The sequence below is a fragment of the Numida meleagris genome, chromosome Z, assembly GCF_002078875.1.
Source record: "Numida meleagris isolate 19003 breed g44 Domestic line chromosome Z, NumMel1.0, whole genome shotgun sequence".
In the NCBI taxonomy this organism is placed as follows: Eukaryota; Metazoa; Chordata; class Aves; order Galliformes; family Numididae; genus Numida; species Numida meleagris.
The window spans coordinates 65,259,524-65,276,292 of NC_034438.1; the positions used below are offsets into that span (position 1 = coordinate 65,259,524).

At 43.1% G+C, this 16,769-nt stretch overlaps 1 protein-coding gene across 8 annotated transcripts in view; it reads left to right on the forward strand.

The window, feature by feature from the left end:
* LOC110389395 (A-kinase anchor protein 2-like) overlaps positions 1 to 16,769 on the forward strand; it is a 258,560-nt gene that overhangs the window by 180,927 nt on the left and 60,864 nt on the right. The window contains exons 1-2 of one of the 8 annotated variants that reach the window (XM_021379723.1): positions 12,724 to 12,821; positions 13,712 to 13,815. The exons of the other annotated variants lie outside the window; for them this stretch is intronic. The gene's annotated coding sequence lies outside the window, so the exon portion shown is untranslated. Of the gene's footprint in view, positions 1 to 12,723; positions 12,822 to 13,711; positions 13,816 to 16,769 lie in introns of those variants that run through there. 8 annotated transcript variants of the gene reach the window in all.

The window sequence follows — 16,769 nt, forward strand, 5'->3', positions numbered from 1 at the left end:
GCTGCTCGTTTTACACACTAGTTTTTTGCCCTATACACTCTTGAGCTTTGCATGGTAGCCTTTTTGGTGTCAGTAGAATTTAAGACTGCAACTGTTGCGATAAAGCTAACATGCTCCTTGCTCAGCCAACTCATTAGCATGGCTATGGCAAGCTGCCTAAGGTCTTGAGGTCTGAATTAACTCACCTGTTACACACTGCTCTAAAGCTGGAACATCGCTGAAGTATCAGTGTTGTGGTGGATGTGAACAAAGCAGAACATCTAAAGAAAAACATTAGCAGAATAGAAACACCTTCTTGCTCAAGTCAACATTTTGAAAGTGAACAATGGGTTTTTAAGAGCCAGTTATTCTCAAGATGTGTTTTGCAGTTGTTGGATCTTCATCTGGGGAAGGCAGAAAACAAAATCGTGACTGAAGCTGTTCTTCCTTATGCTTCTGTGCACTTTACAGACTTACACACAGGTCCAACACAGGCCAAGTTTTAATCCTTAGGATTGAAGCTCACAGTCTTCCCCAGGCACTGTTTTCCATCTCAAACAATGGAGGGATAGCTGATAGCAATGAAAAATTACTTGCAGAGGATGGGAGGGAAGGTCACCCACCCCAGAAGAGCTGCATGTCTGTGGAGAACAAAGCAGCCAGGGAATGCAGACTGAGCAAGCTGATCTGATCTGTGCACATATCAGAAATGCTCACATGTGCTTCCAGGGTGAAACAGATCAACAAATCATCTATAATCCACCCACATTCTCTACAATAATGATCATACATGTCTCCTAATCTGTTAATGACTAACAATATGTTTCTTCTGCAGGACTCTGATTGCGTCTTCTGATAAGCATGAGTAGACCCTGTCTACTTTCCTCTCTACCTCTCTAATGGTGCTCTTACAGCAAACTGAGGAAAGAGGGGGCTCAGACATGCCATGAAAGGAGCTAGCGCTCTGAAAATGACCAAGAGTCTTTTGTGTTGGTCTGTAGATCTTCTGCAAATTTACAAGCACTTCCTTTCTCCCTCAGAGCATGCTTTACTAGGTCTTGCAGAGCAGATAGGAGCCCCCACCATTTACAATAAGGATTCCTCAGGCCAACCTCTTCCACTGGTAATGGTGCCAAGATCCCAGCTGGTGTCCAGCTCTGACACCTCAATCTCATGAACAGTCCCTGTCAGGCAGGAGTAGATCTCACCAAAGTGTCCTGTTAATGTTGTGAATGGTGCTGCAGTAGTGATGATTGATGAAGAAAAACGCTGTCCTCCCAAAACAAGGTAAATAGGATTCTGTGTCCTACATTGTAGTATCACTTTAGGTTTAAACCACGAATATGTTCAGGAATTGGGATGCTGAACCAGGTATGCCTTGGAAGATGAGAGTGGGCAGTCCATATTTTATGCTTTTTTTTCCAAGTTTATGGGAGGTTTCTGTCAACGGTTTACAGGCATTCGGCCCCGTTCTGTGACAAAGGGGACGGGGGACCCACGGGCCTACACCCCAGGAAAAGGGAAAAGGGGAAAAGGGTAGGGAGATGGCCCTGAGAGCAAAGAACAGTGGCAACAATCTGAGGAGAAACAAACTAATTTACTAAATAAGATATCGGAATGCAAAACAACGCACTATAATACAATATAATTACAATTTAAGCTGATAAATCCAATACAGAGAGAGAGAATGTCCCAAAATCAAGGTAGGCCTTACTCTACTACCGATGATAAGACGGCTGGAGAGCAAGGTGCTGCCAGGACAAGAGACAGGTGGAAAAAGGGATGAGGTCTCGTGTTCTGCAAGCTTTTATCTTTTCCCTCTGTCCGGAAATGGTAACAGAGGAGAAAAGTACCCTGGGAAATGTAGTAGTCCTTCTCTTCTGAGAACCAGGTACATTCACTACATGATGTTATGATGTGGAATACCAATAACCGAAAATCACAAAACCATGACAGTTTCCCAGAATGTTGAAGGATTCTGACTGCATGGACAGGAATGGGAAGGGTGGAATGAGAGGTCTGCAGCCCACTGCTCTCCATGGTGGCTTGTTACCTAGCCTTGTTGCCAGCATTTGTTTATTTTCAATGGTAGATTAAGAGGCAGTAGCTCGCATAGGTTTTGGAAGAGAGAGGCGAAACGATTACTGTTGGAAAATAGGGACAGCTGAGCAAGCCTGCAGATGAGACTGTCATAACATGGAGTCTTTGGGATCTCTGTCTTATCTGAAGAGTACTTCATGTTTAGCCAAGAAAAGAATCAGAAATAGCATCCTTTCCTATCTGACTATTTCTTACCACTGTGTTACGAGATCACTCTCCATGTAGGTACTCCATGGCGGTGTTGTTTCTTCAATCCCCCTCTGTGTGCTCAGCTTTCTAAGGATGGTACCTGTGGTGCCCACGGAAACCTGGGAGTCACCTACCCTGCTTGCAGGATGTCTGGCATTGGTAGTATGCACAGAAACCACATACGAGCATAGAAATGAGAGCTGGAAAATGAATGGCTGAGTTGATCAGAATGGGTACTCCTGAGACCTCACTGGAACAGGTCACCGACATTTGGAAGTGAGACTGGCTGGCAAAACTTGGGCTACCTGAGCAGAGCAGGGAGAGATGGAGCTGTGGTTATGGTATATGGCAGTTCTAAATGGGATGTGGGAACATGAATGAGCAACGATTGAGCTGGCAATATCTGGGGGCAGCTTAGAGACCACAGCCAGAATTTCTCATCTCTCCTGCAGTACAGGAGTGTCTTTGCACTCCCAACACACAAAGCAAAGGAAGAGATTACTCCTACAGTCCCCACCCCTGCTATGTCCTCTCTCCTCCATGCCAAAAGTTAGGGGGGAGCTTGTTCAGCTTCATGGTAATGCGGCTGAGCTTGGACAGCTGTCAGAGCTTTCATCTGCTTTAGTAATTTATTGCCTAATTAAGTTAATATCGTGTTCTGCTCTGAAGATATGGATGTCAAGGCATTGCTTAATTAAGTTAATATCTTGTTCCGCACCATGGCTGTGGCTGTCACAGCTGCACAGCTGGAGGAATGAGCAGGGCAGTGGAAGCTGAGGGGCTGAAGCCCCATCCAGACATGCCCATAACCATCCAGCGTTTCCACCAATCCAAAAGAGGACTCTTCCTCTTGTGCCATGACATGGGGCCCTGTGAACCTACTCCCACATCCCTGACTGCTGCCGGACAGGGGTGGGGTGGCCCAAGCAGGAAGCCCACGTCCTCCCTGGGGACAGCTTGGGCTCTCCGTTTCTTCTAGGCCTTGGGAGGACTCATAGCTTTTGCAGGCCCTGGGAGCTCATGCATTTGCACACAGGCCTGATCCAACCATGGGATGTTCTTTCAAAACTGGTGATTTTCAGTGTCTACAGTGCTCTTATTCTACCAGTCCCTAATTCCCCTTGTGCAGTCTAGCCAGCAGGCCTTGACCATATATGCTTTGTAAGCCTGCAGTCTCCTTGGCTAGAAGGGAAGGCCTGGCAATCAGAACAGCCAGTGGAAATATCACTGGTTTCCAGCCCTCCTCCACCATTCCCCTTGTCCCACTGCACACCCATGCGCAATTCAGCAGCCACAGTAGGGTCAAACCCATTCTCCTTAACAGCAGGAAGCTGAGAGCAAGCACATCCTGCTAAGTTATTGAAAGCTTTGAAACAAACACATCCCAAATGTGATTCCACTTCTAAGTGGAGCAATCCTATTCTGCTTCTGGGTTTGTTCTTTTTTTTTTTTTTTTTTTTTTTTAAGGAAGTAAATATTTAAACAGTCTCTGCCTCAGAAGTAAAAATTTTATGTCTGCAATTAGCATGTGTGCAGTTTGGAGTGGATTGGACCTAAGAGTAAGCAATGTTTCTTTCCTGGGGATGGATTGAGTGGTCTCGGCATTGCTGACTGCTGCACCACTTCAGTGGATTTCCTGCAACCTGAGGAAAATACTACTAATTCCTACGTTTTAATTCGTGCTATTAAAAGTGTACAGATTTATGCTGCAGTTGTTTCCTTTTGAAAATAGGTTTTTTTTTCCCATCTTCTATTTTTTTTAATTAATTTGATTCACTTGTGGCAGTGGAAGGTTTTAATGGGATTTCTTTTTAATTAAAGCGAGAGCATATGAATCCCAGAGGGCATATCCTGCTTTTGTTGAAAACTGCCCTCGTACAAATGGGATGTTGTTCCATTAACAGAGCTGCAAGAAAAAGATTTGAGGATTACCAACAAGACACCATGGTAGAGCAGTCCTGCTCTAAAAATGTCTGAGACCGAGGGAGACGTTTCTCCATTTTGATGTGCTTTTTGTGTAAGAAATAAAGGCTGCTATATATAGCTAGAACAGTAGATGTAGTGGTTGATGAGGGAAGAAAATAAAACTAATGATCTTTGCTATTTAGGAGAATTTAAGTGCTAGAATATATTTTTCAGTCCCAGACTCAATGCAGATCTGTTCCAATCCTGAACCCTGTTTCTCCCTCCCTAGACTTAGGTGTGTGCTTACCTGAGTGTGGGAATGGGAGCTTCGGCATCGGGTGCTTAGAAACAGGTTTTAAAGCAAAATGCTGTATCTGCCATAACTGCTCGAAATACTGCCTTGGAGATGCAGATCCAAGCCGTATGCCAGTTCCCTGTATTTGCTTCAGTGAGATCCTATGCCAGGGAACTGCAGAGTCAGATGCAAAGTTGGTTGCTTTTGTTCTTTTCTCTCCTGAAAATACTATCACTTATTTCTGAAGAGGAAGATAGAGCAAAACAGACCTGAGGAACCTGTCCCCAGCTTTCTTGCGTATGACCTCGCATGTGTGACCTGCTAAGCCACTCTGAATACCAGCAGGAGTGCTCTCCCTGGTTATATCAGTGCTAAACACCTCGTTAAAGTCACTGTGACCAGAATGTCACCTGCTGCATTTCTGAGGCTGTCTTATTATTAATATTGTGTATCTTCATAATCCTTCATGAAGGTTAAGGTTATGATCTTCATAATGGTTATGATTATTTAAGGGTTATGATCTTCATAACCCTTAAATTGTTTGGCCCAAAATAAGGCCTATTCTAAGCTTAAAAAAAAAAGAGGAAGATTTGTTTAGTTAGATAAAAGAGAAATAACCAGCTTAGATTTATGGGAAAATGCAAGATAAAACCTGTCAGAGGAAATAGTATTATGTTTTTGTTAGGCTCAAAGAAATATGTTTTGCATTGTCCGAACACAAAACAATTTGTCCTCTTCCTGCACAGCTTGCCATCTTTTCTTTTTTTTTTTTTACATAAAAGTTAATACTTAGAAAATGCATATTTTTTGAAACACTGTCATTTTACTAGCTACGGATTAGATAAATCTGGAAATGCTTATCTTAAATGCCTGTTTTCTCGGAGGCACAGGCAAAAGTAATTCACAGTGTCTCACAACCTGGCTTTCTTGCATACTGTAACTTCTCACTGTATTCAAGGAATAATCTTTGTATTTGATAGTGAAGTAGGTGAAAATAAGTGACATCTGTCTGAACCTCTTAAATGTAAGTAGCTTTGGATGAGGATAAAATAAGATTGGAGATACTTCATTTTGATTTTTAGAAGCTAAAATCCATGTGAAAACAAAGCTGATTTTGTACCTTCCACCTTCAGTTCAGCAGCAATAATGAAAAACTGAAAACCAGATGCCACATGTGTTTTGGACAATAGTTAGACTGTGCTTTCATATCACTACTTTTACTATTCTATATACTGCAAGTAGCCTTAGTAATCTAATTTATGAATACCTCTCTTCACCAAATTGCCAGTGAGTCCTTAATACAATTTAACCTGTTCTTACAAATCAAGAGATAGCAGCCCTCATCTCAGCATATTTGCGCCACATTGTATATTGTGTGATGGAAATCCCATATGAGTTACTACTTTTCATCAACCTGTTTATTCTGTGGTTAATGGCTTGGTTGGAATTTAGAGAAACAGATACAGAAAAGAAGCTGCAGCAGAAGGAGTTCTCATATGACCTATTTGACATGCCGCTACAATTATATGTTGCTAAACTTAATCCAACACCATCTACTACAGCATCTGATCTGAGCAAGAAAAGTTACTGACTGTGATGGCAGATGTTCTAATTGCAGGTAGACCATATGCAAGTCTCAGTGTTTCTCAGTGCTTGCAGAGAGTGAGACACAGCATGGTTGTTCCCACCTTGCCACCAAACAGCTCCTGGGAGACCTGAAGAAAAGTGACGCACAGGCTCTTCATGTCTGGCTTAGAAGAGCTGAGGTTTGGCTTCTGATATATCTCAGGTTTCTAAGAAAACTAAGCTGTGTATGTCCTGTAGTATCTGTGAAGCCTTCAGCACAATGTGGAGAGCCTCTTGAGGGTATCATGACCATAAACCTGGAAACACGAAAAATCCTGCAGAGCCAGTCTGGAATGAAAGCAAACCTAGATATTTTCCTGAAGAATTCTTGTTTATCTTGTGGTTGCACGTATCCCTAAACAGGCCAAATTGTGCTGATCCTGATACAAGAATACAGGAACCAAGGGCAACTTGACTGTAGGACAGATGTGAACATGCACTGGAGATGGTGGTCAGCATACTTGTGGATCAGAATTTAGCAGCACAAGGTTATCACTGTGTTAGGCAGTCAGACTGGCTTCTCAAATAGTTCCTGCTCATTATCTCTGTTTTATTCAATCCAGGTGGAAAGCATTATTAAAATACAGTATTCTGTACCATTCAGAGGGAGAAGTTGCTGTTGAAATGCTTTCAGCGCAAGTTTTGTCATGCGTATTTTGTGTTCTTTGAAATAGGAGACTCGAGGCTATGGCAGAGGTGAAGATGTCTGAATTTACCTAAAGACACAGCCAGGAGGAGTTCCTGAAATACATTTGAGAAGAAAAATAGGTCAAGACAAAATGTTTTGCCTTTGGGTTTTCCACTAATCATTTGGTTGGATGTGTTTAATATTATTAAACTGATTTTGTTCCACAATATTACTCTGCAGCTTCTGGTTATGTTCTGATCTTGCATACAGCATTCACAGTTCTTATCAGCATCTCTGAAAGCCGTGTTCTCAAAGCAGGCAATAGAAGTTTGACCATACAAGCTTTGCCATACAAAGACATGACATGTAGACGCTATTGATTTCTGAATGTTCTAGAAATAGCCTTAATTCTCATGAAGATTTTATATTAGAAACAAATACGGTGTAGAACATTTTATTTCTTAGAGTAAAAACGGAGTGTTTTTACATTAAACATAGTAATTTCTCTTTGAGCTGACCTTAAAGATAAAACCTCCTGCACTTTTGTTGCTCTCCATGTGCTCCCAGGATTTATGACCAGATTATTGCACTAGATTTACACCTATGAATTGTAAAGTCCATTAAATTATTCTACGTTTTGTTATTCTTACATCGCTCAAAAAATGCAGCAACAGAAATGTCTCCTGCGGCAGTACTTAATTGCCCATAGGGCTGAGTTGCTTTATTTTGCTTTATTTATCTTTTTTTTGTTGTTTTTCCTCAGAAGGATTTAATAAGTCTGTGAGAGCAAACTTGGATTTGGAATGTTAATGGATCTTTTGCCTTTGAGTAGTTTTCAACAAATATGACACCTGTTCTTGGCAGACCAAAAGCAGTGCTCCCAGTGCCTGCTTCCAGTGGAACAGAGCAGTTCTGAAAGTGCCCTTAAATCTCTTAAAAATTCAGGGTTGACTGAATACTGTCAACAGTCAGTGCAGTTGCTAGTATGATCTACTTAACCTACAGCTGACCCTATCTACCAAAGATGGGGTTCACAGCAGGTCAAGCATGATGAACAGTGTGAAGCTTGAGCACTGCTGATTCTCCAGGGGTGGAGGAAGAGGAATAGTCAAGTTTTCCTCCCCACAGAGCTGGTTTTGGCCGGAATTGGGTATGATGCCTCTCTTGGTGACACTTAACGATGCTGTACAGCCCAGCATCCCACCTTCAAGGCATTGAATTGGTCTGGCAACTTGTGCCCTGACATCCACGGGGGCCACAGGCCCTATCTTTGTCACACATCTGAAAGTACACCACTCCTATGACAAAACGCAGGGATCCCATCTCTCGAGTCAGCATGCACATCTTCCACTTGGATCTTCTGTGTTAGGTGACAGGAGATGCGTACGTGTTCTTCTGCATGCCCAGATGTGCATGCAAAATGTGACAGGGGCAAGGATACAATGGGAAGATGTGATACAAATTAATTGAGTGCTGATCATGAGAGGTTCATATCCAGTCACATAACTGGAATTGTGTCCGTCACATCAGTGAAATGTAGGCATCCTTTGTTATGTGAACAAACATGCATCCCCTTAGCATGGCAGAGTGCGCACTGAAAAATACAGTGCATGGTGTTTTAGGTTTGTGAGAAGGGTTCAGGACCAACAGAGCCAAGTTGAAGTTAAAGGTTATATTTTATATATTTACGTCATGCATAGGAACAGTGTAGCTTTCCAGAGAGTATCAGAAAATTCCCATTAATAGGATCCAGTGTTTTTTGCCGGCAGTGAAGGTTCACACTGTGCAGGGAAATATCTGTTTTCAATGAAAGTGCTTCTCATTCTGCAAGATTTAAAAGTATATTAAAAGGTAGCTCACCCCCTTGTAGGTAAAGGATTTGAATGTAATTGTGCCAGAGGTAATAAATTGTTTACAAAATCTGCTTACATACCAGCACTGAAGCATGGAAGTTTCAGAGGTTCCTTGAGTCAGTATGCCTTGTTGAGAAGATCTTCAAAGCAAGGGAGATGTTTTGGGAATATGGATCAGAGTCTTTCCTTCTGGATGGACATTCTGAGACACAAAGATTTAGATAATTCATGTTTCCCACCCCGTACACTGGGAGGTGGTTGTGGTACTTAAATCATTTGCTTTTGCTTCCCTTGCAGTTCCAAATGGTATTCACTTTGAAGAAGAATCTCAGTTATCAAAGTTTATGGTCTAAGGCAGACGGAAATTGCCAAATGAGCAAGAGTGGATGAAAATACTTGGGCAGGCACCAAGGATCAGCAGTGCACTCTAAAGACAGACAGAGGATTTCTCTTATCTATTTTGGACTTAAGTTTACTTTCTTCTCCTAAGGCAGTGTTACTAAGATAGGGATTGGAAGGAAAGCAGAGAAAATGAGATGTTTCCTTAGAGCTACATATTGCACTAATATGATCCAAGAGAAGAAGAGAGAGAAAAAGAACAAGTGACAAGTATTTTTCGTAGCACAACTGGTGAGTTTGTGAAATGCAGTGAACTTTGCAGTTTAGGCTTTCTAATTTAAGTGATTTGAGACCCTAAACATGTCTGGGAAAATGCATAACTGTCTTTTTTTTTCTACAGGATCTCTTCATTTTAGTCAATACTATTCTGTATCTTGAAAACAATAATCGTCTCAAGAAGACCCACACTTTTCCTGGATTTTTTTTTTTGCACCAAACATTGAGGAATGGGCTTAATATACACAAAACAACAATTCAGATTTTTTTTGCACATTCCTATGTGGGCAGTCTTTTTATGCACAGTTTTAAGCAGGAACTTTTTCTCGTAGATCACATCATTTTTCACTAATGTCCCTTTCTCTTTTTCACACCAATTATCCCTTGGATGCATGCTTTTTTAGGACAGCATGTGCTTTTTCTCTAAAGACACATGAAGTATATCCTTTTTGACTAATACAACTCTTCATATGCCTAACAGCTTTGAATGGGACTTAAGAAGTCATAGAGAGTGGTGAAGGTGAAGTGTAGCATGTGAACACTGGAGCACTTGTCATTAAGAATGGCTCTTGTGTGTGGAGATATACTTACTTTGTAATTAACCTATTAAAATGTCTTATTATCAGTGTAAAAAATGTTCCCTCAGTTTCTTTTGACCTTGGAGGCAGTTACACAGGCCAGTCCTGTGAACTGAAGGAAGGCCCGGCAGTTTTACATTTGTACCCTTTGGGGAGAACTCGGTACACACAACTGTGTTTAGCATGAGGAGATGATGAGGAGGGCATTGACAAACATAGGCAGCAAGCCACATGTGCTGTTATTTATCAGATGGCCATTTGTCCTGTGCTTTCGCAACACAGATCAGTATTGTCCAGGACCTGACCTGTGATGGGAGGCAGGCACGTGGAGGTAGGGTTGCTCCTTGGATCCTCTCATCTCTTTAGTTAAACCTTCAGGCATGACTTCTGTCATCACTTCAGGTGTTCATTTCATATGGAAAATCCTGAGGTGAATGTGCCCCAGGAGTCCCCTAGGGGCTCAGCAGTTTGTGTTGCCTTCCAGTTTCTCCTGGGTGAGGTGGGGTGTGAGGTGGGGTATGGGTTTAGCAAAGATGCTTCACATTTCAGCAGTTCCTCTGCTTTGTTCCCTCTGAAGTCCGTTAAGTTCTGCTCTAGTTTCAGTGAGATAAGCTGTCATTATTAGATTAGGTGAAATTGGACGGGGTTGGTGGTTTTGGGAAGTGCTCCACTGTGCTCCTCAGATACACCAGGCAGCCTCTCTTCCCTCTGGCAGGGAGATCTCTTCCTCAGCAGTGAGAATCACAGGGATTAACAGCACTAGGAGGGAGAGCACAAGAATGAGAAAAATGGGGATGGGCTGGCAGGTTCTCCGGGGCTTGGCTGACTATCCTGGGGCTCAGCATTTTGTGTTTCTGCCTCAGAGGGGTTTCTGTCAGACAGAGGCATGCAGCCATTCCTGCTGAAGTGCAGCCCAGAAGCTGGAGAAAATCCCTGTGCCTGTTCACAGTTTAGCTTACCTGCCGAGAGGGAAACAACACCTCCAGCTGCTGCCTGTAAACGGGACAGAGTTTCTCTCTGTTGGCTGGGGACATTTATTTGGTAATTGTCCTTTAAAGTAAAAGAGAATGGCTCTCCCTTTGATACAGCAAACAGACATGCTTGCTTTCAACATGGAGTAATAATAACCATCATCAAGTGGGTGAAATTCTGTCCAAGTCCTTCCTCCTGATAAGCCATTTCTGGAGAGGCAACAACGGCGTGATAAGTGAAGTATCAGGAAGAACTGGGGACTGACTCAGAGACAAGGCACTTACATATGTAGCTGGTAGGTTGCAATTTTAAGCATCCTCTGCCCCACCTAGGCAGGTGGCTGAGCTACTTGTCAAGCATTTCCAAATCCCTGCTCTTCCTAGCAGGAATTTCCCAAGGCCATCTTTAGCCACCCAGCAACTACAAAAGAGGCTGCCATTATTTGTGTGCAGCTGATTAGCCATCCTGCTGAAGGTGTTAAGAGCAAACCTCAGGGCCGCAGTATCCCACCCCAGCTTTTCTAAGATAAGAATCAATATGCAACTCACCTTCTTAAGGGTTTAACACCTGCTTTTGTCTGCTGGGTGCCTGTGCAGTGTGTCAGCAACGCATCCACTGGTGATCCAGTGACATGGGCAGTGTCCTCTGCCTGCATCATGGCATCAAACCAGCCATCCTTCCCTCAGCCCTTTCCAGCAGTCAGACGTCCACAGAGAGCCAGGATGCCCTAAGCTGGTGGCCATGCCGAAAGTGATGCCATACTGAACTGGGAGCAATTCTCCTTAATGAGAGGAAAGGATGCCAAGTAGTTCCAGTTTACAGTAATAGAACGTACCATCTAATTATACTAATAATACAATCTGATTCTTCAGGGGGTGAAAGTCAAGAGTCTGTTAAAGACAAGAAGATACACCTTTTTTCCCCTCTAACATTTATGAAGGCCAGGCACAGTTGGCAATTCTTTATTAGTCTCCTTCAGAGTAAGGACTTGTGCTGATCTGTCCTCCATTTCTTTTTCTTCTTACCATAAACCAGTGTCTCCTTGAGCAGTTATCAGGGAAAACCACACTGGGATTGCCAGAAAAAAATTGTAAAACCCGCAATTAGGCAAGGCTCTGCCAAGAAAAATAAAGTAGGGTGTATTCCTCACTTTCTGTTTGAGTTGCCCAATGGCAAATGCTTCTTTCTCTACAGTTGGCTGGAGCACTTTAGTATCTTAGAGAAAACTACGTACAGTGGCAAATGTTAATGTTATGAATGCTAATTAACCTCTTTGCTCCCTTTCTTGCTGCTTGAACACCTCCCTTGTCTTAACATTAGCCTTCACCTCTTAAGGGAAACTGCTGTGTCTGTTCCCTTCTGGCTCTTCACACCATGATGCTTACTCTAGTCTCAGCTCTCTCTGTTTGCCTTTACCAGCCAGTCAGGAGCTCCCAACATTCATGACATTCAGGTTTATCACTGTTTGTAGTTTTCAATAAAGTATTAAACAGCTCCAGCCAAGAGAACCGTGCAAAGGGAAGATAACACCACCATGTCCACAGCATCTCAAATGCCTGAAATTGTTGTCCCATGGGGTAAGATGCAAACCTAATAGAAATCTCGTATGGAACCTTTCATGCAGACTTCCTTTCCAGGATGATTTCCATGATAAATCTACTAGAAGTAAGGAGATAAGCTAGTGACAGCCACGAGGAAGTGCTCCAAGACAAGTAGCACCAGTGACTTAATTTCGTTTGCCTTACTTCCTAGCTTTTCTCACCAGCACCATTTGAAGGCAGAGGCATTATTCCTTGACTGTAATAGGAAAGTTTGTTACTTATATAAAGAAGGCTTGCAGTGACCTTGACTTTCCTTCCCCATGCTTGATACAAAAGTCATAGGAATCAATACACTGTTGTAACTAAGCCAGAACTGTTTGAAGAGTAAATACAGATGGAGAAGACAGACACAAAAGTGGGTTTGGCACGTTGACTACCTAAGATCGATAGGCTACATAAGCTAGGGTTGGATTAGTCTTCTTGAATTAGTGGAAAGAGCACAACACCACAATGAAAACTTGGAAATGGCTTCTCAGAGAGGTAAGATGGTACCAGCAGGAGCAGGGAGGTGATTGTCCTTCTGTACTTGGCACTGGTGAGGCCACATCTCAAGTACTGTGTTCAGTTTTGGGCTCCTCCACCATGAGAAAGACATTGAGGCCCTGGAGCGTGTCCAGAGAAGAACAAAGAAGCCAAGGAGGGGTTTGGAACACAATTCTGATGGGGAGAGGCTGAGGGAACTGGGATTGTTCAGTCTGGAGAAAGGAGGCTCGGGGGAGAGCTTGTTGCCCTGTAAAACTCCCTGAAGGGAGGTTGTGGCAAAGTGGGTATTGGCCTCTTCTCCCAGATAACAGCAATAGGATGAGAGGGAATGGCCTCAAATTGAGCCAGGGGAGATTCAGGTTGGATATTGGGAAAAATGTCTTCTCTGAAGGAGTGGTCAGGCATTGAAACTGGTTACTCGGGGAGATGACTGAGTCACTGTCCCTGCAGCTGTTCAGGAAACGCATTTTTGTGGCACTGAGGGACATGGTTTAGTGGGCATGGTAGTGATGAATTGATGGTTGAACTTAATGATCTTAGTGGTCTTTTCCAACCTTTATGATTCTGTGATTCTCTGATATTGAACATATCAGAAAATATCTCAGGCTGTTACTGGAAACTTGTGCTACAAACAGCAGCTCTTTTCAGAGCACAGTGTGCAAGCTTTACAGTAGATATTGAGCCACACGTGTCTTCAATAAGCACATTAAAATAAACTTTGCAGCAGTGGAAGTGCTTCTCAAGCTTGGTGGCTCCCAGCGGGTGGATCGGGAAGGAGAGAGGTATTTTGTAAGAGGAATCCCTAGGTAGAATTACGTGCTGAGAAACTTGTTCAGACTGCAGCATTTATCTTGTTTTGTTGGTATTTTTTTGGTGGTGCTCCTTAGAAACTGAGTGACTGCTTCCTTTCTGGCTCAGCAAGGCGCCCTGAAACAATGCTAATCAAACAGCATCAGGACTTCCTTTCGAGGGTTACTCTGGCTCCTGAGAGGTAAGCTGCTGCCCTTGGCCAGCACCAGGGCTTCTCATATCCTAGAGGTGATCCTGTTAGTCAGAGTCTGTTTCCATGCAGCTATTGCACTCTCACCTGTGCTTTGCTTTCATTTGTGAATTGTGCAAGCTTGGAAGAGTGGTGTTTGTATTTTGCCTGCATTGCCAATGGCAATGGTAATAGGAGAACACAAGGGGCAAGGGTGGCTCTACATGTGCAGGACTGCTCAGTTCTGGGAAGTCAGGATCCTGTCTAAATGTTGGTGGTTATCTGTGAAAGAGAGAAAAGATCGGTTTCTGTGTAAGAAGCTGCTCTGAAAGTAATACCTCCTATTTTATTATATTGACCCACAACATCAGAAGCAGATGCTGGGAGTGTGGGAGTGGAGGTTGAACCTTCCCATCATTATTCCATTACATTTTGTTGCCATGTAACAGCTGGCAGCAGAGGGGCAGTCTGACAGAATGATGTCTGACATGGAGGTGTGGATGAAGCAAAGGGGTGTCATTGAATTCCTCCACATGGAAAAAATGGCACCCATTGACATTCACCGACACTTGCAAACATCAGTGGAGACCAACTGGTGGATGTGAACACAGTGAGGTGATGGGTGGTGCATTTCAGCAGTGGCAACGACGACAGTGGATCGCATCCACTGGTTTCAGATTTTTATGAGTGCAGCGTGCGGGCTCTTGTTTGTCGCTGCAGAAAATGCAAAGCTAATGGATGACAGTGTTGAAAGATGGTATTTTGTAGCTGAGAGTTTGCTCTATCAAATACTGTTATTGTGCTCTTTGAATCTGTTGTCGTTTACACGGAAGCGAACAGGAGGCACTGCTTTTGGAGCAATCTTGCTCCAAACATTGCTCAAATCTAGCAATCCTATTTATTGCTGCATTATACCCATCACTACAAATGGGAGCTGAAAGCACTGATGAAAAGGGTCCTACCTCAGCCACAAATGGCTTCATGCGCGGAAGCAACTTCTTGAACTGAATCTGGAGTTTTAAACTAATTTATCAAAATCTTGTATCACATGTAATCCAATGACAGTCCTCCCTGGAAGAAGCAGCTGATCTCAGTGCTTTGAGCCAGAGGAGCCTCTGTGATTTTGTGGTGCTCAGCCATCCCAGCATTCACACAGCACACCAGAAAGCAGGTCAGAGGGGCTGGTGCAGTAACCGTATGGCTACCAGTTAAATAACAGCAGCCAATGTGCTGTCTAAATGTATTGTGGTGACACGGTGCACACAAAAAAGCCTCTTCTGGGCTTCCAGGCAGCTGCTCACGCCCCAAGCACTTTCCAGAAATACTTCATATTGTAAGTGAGAGTCTTGTTCAATAGCAGCCTCTATCTGTCCCGACAGACAAGATGAAGTTTTGTGCAAGAAACATGAAAAGTTGCTATTAAAATGTTAGCAGAGGCAGCAGAACTGTATGTGATTGCAGACGAATGCAGAATGTCTGCGTGTTGCTGTCTGTGTGCAAAGGTTACTTCCCATGATTGTGCCCCGCAGTGCTGACATCTGGCCCAAGAGAAAGCTCTGCCTGGCCCAGCTTCCATCTGCTCTGGGCTACTTGTTAAACACAATCAATGCCACCTGGAAAAAGCTGCAGTCACTGTGAAGAAAGCACAGGTCAGCTGGAAACACAGAGCAGATGAAGCTATCTTGGTGTGGAGCACAGGCAGCTACCCCGCACCTTGTGCCAGCCGATGGGGCAGAAGGAGTGCACATGGGGACATGCAGTGATCTCCTTTGTTTCGATGATTTCTACAGGAGCTCAAGGGGCAGTAACTTTTCATAGCTCCCGTATAAATGTTGCTTCATTATAACTAATTAATGAACAGAAAATGAGGGGATTTGTACAAATCCTGTTGGAGATTTTCTCCCTGTTTTTAAAGGGATTGGGCTAAAAGGCACAAGAAAAAAAGTAATTATAATGGAGAATTAAAGGAAGAAAGTGTGCCCTAAGGCAACTGAGTGCTTTGCACACAATGGGAGACTGTTGTTTCTGCCAAGATTTAAAATAGGATGAAACTTCGTGTATTGGTGGGAAATTAAGAAATGGCAGGAGGGGCTAGGGCAATGCTGAACATCCATCAGAACTCTAGGTAAAATTGCACACGGAGTTGGAGCAATGTTTGACCAGCTGAGCAAGTGGAATATTTATTAATTGAAATGACTAGGATGAATTTAGCCAGACATGGCCGGATTTTTACTGGAGTTCATCCAGCAGATTTTTACTTGCTTATTCCACTTCTATGAAAACCAAGAACATTGAGTTGTTGTTTCATATCTTCATTCTGAGACATACTTTTTCTGCATTTATGCTGGTTATTAAGGTTGTCATCAAGAATCATGAAGGCTGGAAATAAGATCATGAAGTCCAGTCATCACCATGCCTACTAACAATGTCCCTGAGTCCCACATTCACACGTTTCTTGAACACTTCCAGGGACAGCGACTCCACCACCTCCCTGGACAGCCCATTCCAGTACATTTCCTCTCTTTGTGAGAAGAAATTTTTTTTTCTGATACCCAACCTGAACCTCTCATGGTGCTACTTGTCCTATGGTGTATTCAAGGATCCATGTTTCTCATCCATGAGAGGTTCAGAAGTGGTCTTTATCAAAGAACATGGTGCCTGCACATGTCTTTTGGAGACAGAGCTTGTCCAAAGATTGAGCAGGACATGGGCCTTGGCTATAACAGTTCACTGCAGAAAGGATAGAGTGCTGTAGAAGAATAAAAGATGAAAATGAGGTTGCAAGAAGCTATAAAGGAGTTAGGAGGGATGAGGCTAACATGCTGCAAGTTTTAATGTTTGGGGCTGAGTGGAGCTGGTCCAAACCATCTTGGCTTACCCAAGCTATGTTTAGGGACAGTTTACTTATTACTTATTTACTTATTTTTTATATAGTGATGCAATATCGACCATCTCTGAGGAAAAGT